The sequence below is a fragment of the Trematomus bernacchii genome, unplaced genomic scaffold (assembly GCF_902827165.1).
Source record: "Trematomus bernacchii unplaced genomic scaffold, fTreBer1.1, whole genome shotgun sequence".
NCBI classification, from domain to species: Eukaryota; Metazoa; Chordata; class Actinopteri; order Perciformes; family Nototheniidae; genus Trematomus; species Trematomus bernacchii.
This window is the reverse complement of record NW_022987739.1, coordinates 24,132,978-24,138,977: the sequence shown is the minus strand read 5'-3', so window position 1 is coordinate 24,138,977 and position 6,000 is coordinate 24,132,978.

Below are 6,000 nucleotides of genomic sequence, written 5' to 3'. Positions count from 1 at the left end.
CATTTGAAACACAATATATGACAGTTCTCAATTCAAGGTTTAAGTGATTCAAAACTCTTTAAATATAGTGGTACATTTGTAAAAACTAACCCGTGTCCAGCTCCATTTGCAGCTGTAATAACTCCCTACAGTGGAAATACCTTACTTTTTTATTTCTTGTCTCATACCACCCAAATAGTCACCAATAAACTTTACTTTGCCTCTTGGAATACGAGTCTTTGATAGTTCATGTGTAGCTAACTGTTAAAAGCTGCTTTCCTTTTTTAACATCTTATTTCTGGCACTAACGTGGCATTCTACATTATGTCAAGTTTGGGATCCAAACTACACAGAGAAAGCACATTCCACATGAGGAGTGTTTCAGCAAAATTATTGTATGTCATCTCGGAGACTTCCCAGGTTGAACAAAGCACAGCAGTCATGCCAGACACAGAATTATTAGCAAAAATACATTTTCTTGAGGCGGAAATCACCCCAAGAGGGAAAACTGTGCCGTGTGATGTGTATTGAAGAAGAAAATACATTGTTGCCAACTCTGCTGGTCGGTTATGTATTATAATTTAGGGCCAGAACAGTTAAAAAGCAAAGCGTAGTCATAAGAGAAATAAGTTGAGTCCATAATATACTTGGTATTTTCTGTTTTCTGTGAACTATGATGAAAACTGACCGGACCAAAACCTCAACTTCTGACCTCAACCTGCTGCTGCTCACTCAAAAAATTGAAATGTTTGTCTTTGATTAAAATGTTATTTGGCAACAGGCTCACGTTATGTAAAAGGTAAGTTCAAAACAGAAAATATTAAGTTAAATATAAATTCCACGTAGTATTTTTGCTTAAAGAAGGGGGGGAGGCAGAGAAAGTCCCTCTGGGGGGAACTTTGGGATTTTAGCCTTTGTAGACCATCTACATGCACAAAAACCTATAGAACACACTACAGGGAAGGGGAAACCCCCAAAAGACATAATAGGGCCCCTTTAAAATATGCCTAATCATTATTTAATGTGTTCAACCTGTACTTTTTTTCAATGATAAATACCATGTAGTTTGTTGACACATTTTGTATGACTTTATTCATAGTTCTCTCAGTGTGACTTAGGCAAGGAAGCCGCAGACAAACAAAAATCGCTCAAGCATTTACTGCCCGTTTTAAAGAACTGACCTGTGTCTGTGCTGTTTTGAAGAGAGCTTAACATAGTATCTATTGGTATTTGTTCATGGATTGGTCTTAAGCTCCTGACGGGATGTGAATTGGTTCAAACCATGTTGGATATCCAGTCTGTCTGTTTTGAGACCTTGGTGCACAACAACTCATTCTACATATACCTGGTTCTCTCCAACAACACACCATTCAGCAGCCGGTATTTAACAAGAGCACCTGACAAAGGCTGCTGGTCACCAACACAGCTGTGGTGTGGTGTGCCTGCACCTTCCTCCAGACCTATGACCCCTAAGTCTTGACCCTGACCTTGACATGTCACCTTTGCTGTGCCTCTTGCTTCGTCATGTGACAGTAGATGATCACCTGTTTCCTGCACCTGTAGGAGACCTGTATTCCCCCCATACTGTGGGCTGGAGGCTACAACACTGAAGTATACAATTGAGCACTCACCCTGAGCTTTATAAACTGCCCTCGATCCAAGATAAACAGGGAATTGAAAGCTGGTGCTTGGTTGAGGAAAATGATCTATGTGATTGCTTGTTCATGAAAGTTTATTCTTGACTTTGTGACAAAATCTTACAAGTACAACTTCCCAGACTTTTCAACAGCATCTATATATTCATCGGCAAATTAAGTTCCTGGCTGAGTAGTTTACTACGGGCCTATTAATGGTGGTAATTAGAAGGACAAAATTATGATTTTAAATTGTTTTTAATTGTTTTTATTGTTTTGTTTCACCCTTTTTAATTTTATAGCACTTTGAGTTTTGTTTACGCAAATGAAAAGTGCGCTTATAAATAAAATATATTATTATTATTATTATTATTATTATGATAGAGAGACAATTGGGGTTGGTGGGGAATTGTATAGACAAAAGAAGAGGATCCATGACGGAGCCCTGAGGGACCCAAATTGGACTACATTTGATTAAAGAACTAGACTATATGTAACCTTGATTTTGCCTTTGGAAAAAAAAAATGTGTTTGCTGCCATAACTCACTCAACCCCTAACCTTTAAAAGGGGAAATGTATGTTTGGGCTGCAGTGAGAGACTCTCTTCTTTTTGCTGGAGGACTGTGAGGGCATGGCAGTATGTCCTGTGATACAAGAGAACAGCCTCATGGCTAAAGGGTGTTAACCACTGCTGCTCATCACTTCAGCTGAGGCACTGAGTGATTTTACTGACTGTTCCCTGTTATGCCATCAGCATTTCATCATCGTCATTAACGTCATTCCTGTCATCACTGTAGAAGGACCATCAACTCAAGATGAGCTCACTGCTGTGCCTGCATATGACATATAAGAGGAACAACCACACTGTAAACTGATTGAATGATTCTCTCTCACACACACACACACACACACACACACACACACACACACACACACACACACACACACACACACACACACACACACACACACACACACACACACACACACACACACACACACACACACACACACACACACACACACACACACACACACACACACACAATTCTTCTGCCCAGGGTATACTTGAAGACATAATAAAAAGGACTTTTAAGTTTGAAAAAGAAAGTATGCATGTGTTCCCTGTTGCCAAGGGAAATGAGGCAAAACACAGAGAGGAGAGAGAGGAGTTTGACACACAGTTAATTTTTCTCCAGCGCTCACATCCCCTCTCAGCAACCACAAACATTCATTCATTCAACCCAGCTGTACATTCTACACATACACCAGCACATAACACGAGCCAGGTCGGGCGCCCTCTCGGCTTCTCCGATCCCTGGAGAGGCGCAGGCGTGTCCAAGGAGGTTTTTCCAGCAAAACGGGGTATTTTCCAGAGCTGGCCTCCTCTCCATTAGCCTGGCTGTCTACAAAAAGGCTCTGGCAGTAAATCAACTGCTCAGCTTGTTATGGCGCAACAGCTCTGACATGGAATAAATGTCACATGGCCGTGCTGCCAGACCATAGCTATCGGCTGGCTAAAGAGGGGAATGAGAGCCAAGAGGGGATTCCTGCAACACGTCACCACAACCAAGGTGGAGAACGGGGGAGTAATGGAGAGAATTGACAAAGGAATGTAGGAATTATTTAATCCCATGACCCGCCCCTAATGGGAGTGATGAATAAATGAAATGGGTAATTCTTCTTTATCATAATTCGGATCTTCTATTTGTAATTTTGGACATCGTTTTTACCAGAATAAATGACATTTTACTCACCAAGTTGACAATGATGACCTCACTAAAGAGAAATATGAAAAACAAACACGATTAGTGAGAGGATAAGACAAGTTAAACCATCCCCAGCTGGCTCCAAAAGGTCAAAAGGAGTAAACAAAAGCAAACAGAATAATTGTTCACTTTAATGGGTACACTTTGTGCTAGACTTTGAAGCTAAAAAAACTGATTATTTTCACAAGACCTAAATTGAAATAAACTGAAATCCTACTTTTTCTTGAAGGATCATATATTGTCATAATAAAAGACAGGGCTGCACAACAAAATGCAGTTTAACTAACAGGAACCAAAACCAAATAAACATCTTAAGCACAATTGATATGTTATATGTAACCATACAACATATCAATTGTTTTGATACAACATATCAAAATCAAACATTTCCAGAAGGTTAAAGTAAAAAAAAACAACCTTTAAAATCTTCAGTTCTTTTTAAATATATGACATTCAAAAAATTCTTAAACAATGTTGATCAAACTGAAGAAAATAGAGGCCCCCGTGGGACTATTTTCAACAGCGGATGAATCCATATTTGGTGCCTAGTGAGTATTACTTACTCTACAGCAGGTGTATTTTACATTGAGGGAACCTTACTCGGCCTAGCAGGGGGAACAGGAGCCTGCCCCACCACATTGTTGCATTGCTGTGATCGAATACAGAGCTTAGACGTTAGCATGATGCCTCACTTAGCAGAGTACGGTATGTGTCGTAGAGGAAGGTCATTTTTTTAATGATATTTCTTTCTTTCTTTGATGATAGCTTGATTCCCTAGTGTCAAATACAATTACCCTAAGTGAATCAATAAAGGCACATCTTATTTTAAACACTGTACTTATTTACGCCCAGGTGTATGTATCTTTTTCTTTTTTTTTGAGAATGCCTGGTAAGGTAACCTGTGACCTAAACTAGCCTGTGGTGAAAATCCTAGCATGTATTATACACAGTATATTAGATCTTTGGCGGTTATCTTGTTTGTTAGTTACTCTTGGTCCCACACGTGTGTTACTCTCTGTGTTTGTTTCTTGGTGTTTTTATGCAACATGAGTCTGCTGTCTAGACGACTGATCCCACTCATGTCCTCTCCCAGGATCCAAAAAACAAATCTGTTGTATCGTTTTTCTCTAAAGTGACATGGTCTGGTTTAAAAATGTAGGGGTTCTTCATGAGCTATATATAAACTATCACATGTCTACTGTGATATTTTTGCAGTTTCACAAAACAAACATCAAACATTAAAACAAACGTACCCCCTTAAACACTTTAATTCTGGTGCTGCCAATTCTATAGGCCCACCTTAATTGGTGAATACAAACCAGCATCAATGAGAACTCCACCTGCTCTTACCTCAAATAACACTGTTACAATAGTACATGCTGGTTGCTTACATGGAGAACACAATAGGCTGATGACATTTACAAAGCATAATGGTCTGAGTGACACACTATGAGAGCATTACAGGCTAAGCCACAGGCACGCTTGCTATGCAGACATCAGATGATTTGTAGCGGCTTTGTCCTGTCGCTGGAGTCTGTGAGAGAGCTCTGTGATAGAAACATCCTGCAGCTCGTGGGAATCTACTACTGACGGAATGCAGAAGAACTCAGGAATCCTAAGCATGCAGCTCACCTGAACAGCACAGCCAGACATAAAGAAGAGAAAAGAATAGCAATCTGTTTTACAGGCCCCCTATCATCAAACACTCCAATAAGGTGGAAACACAAGAAACATGTTTAGCTTTCTATTGATTCTAGGGACCCAACAAGACCTCCGCAACTGATGGAGCTGTCAGGGGTTCCACTGCATACTACAGTGGCAACATGGAGAATATTGACTTTAATGGACGTATTAGTCCATGTGAGAGGAATAATATTTTCTCAACAGCCTTCAAAGGATTCAAAGGGAGTCCGGTTGCAGCGGTGCGACTAGGTGAGGTTGAGGCATCATGGGAGGCAAAGTGAGAGGATGGGGGGAATGAGGATGGTGGGACAACCAGTTTTATTAAACAGAATCATCCCTAAGCAGTGCAAAATAATGACCCGTAGAAAATACTGTAAGCTGGTGATGTTATTTAGTTATCCACGGCTAGTAATGACATTCGGTGGCACTGTGGAACCTGATTTATAAGTGACTGTTTTTACTGTCCAAGTGTGCTAGTCAGTAAGCAGCTAATGCAAGGTTGACGTACTACTGTAGCAGTGCAGGATGGTAGGCTTGATGATGAGCCCTGGTGTAAATAACCCTAAAAAGGGTTTATGATGAGGTGTAATGCTGGTTGAATGTATAGCAACATATTGAGCCTGTGTAACAATTGTCTGTGCACACTGCAATAACAGTACCTTTATCAATATAAGAATACAATATTTACAGCATGTATCGTGCAGAGAAAACCAGGATAGGATAAAGGATGAATCCATGTGAGACACAGAACACCACCCTGATTCTTTTCCAGGGGTTCTTCACTCACACAGGTTAAGAATCACCAATCTACATCACCTTTGCTTATGAATCTGGTGAAAAAAACATATTAATCAGATTGCGAAAATAGAAATATGGGAGGAAAACGGAAAGGGCAGCGAAAAAGAGATTTTTGTACTGTAAATACTCAAAGATAT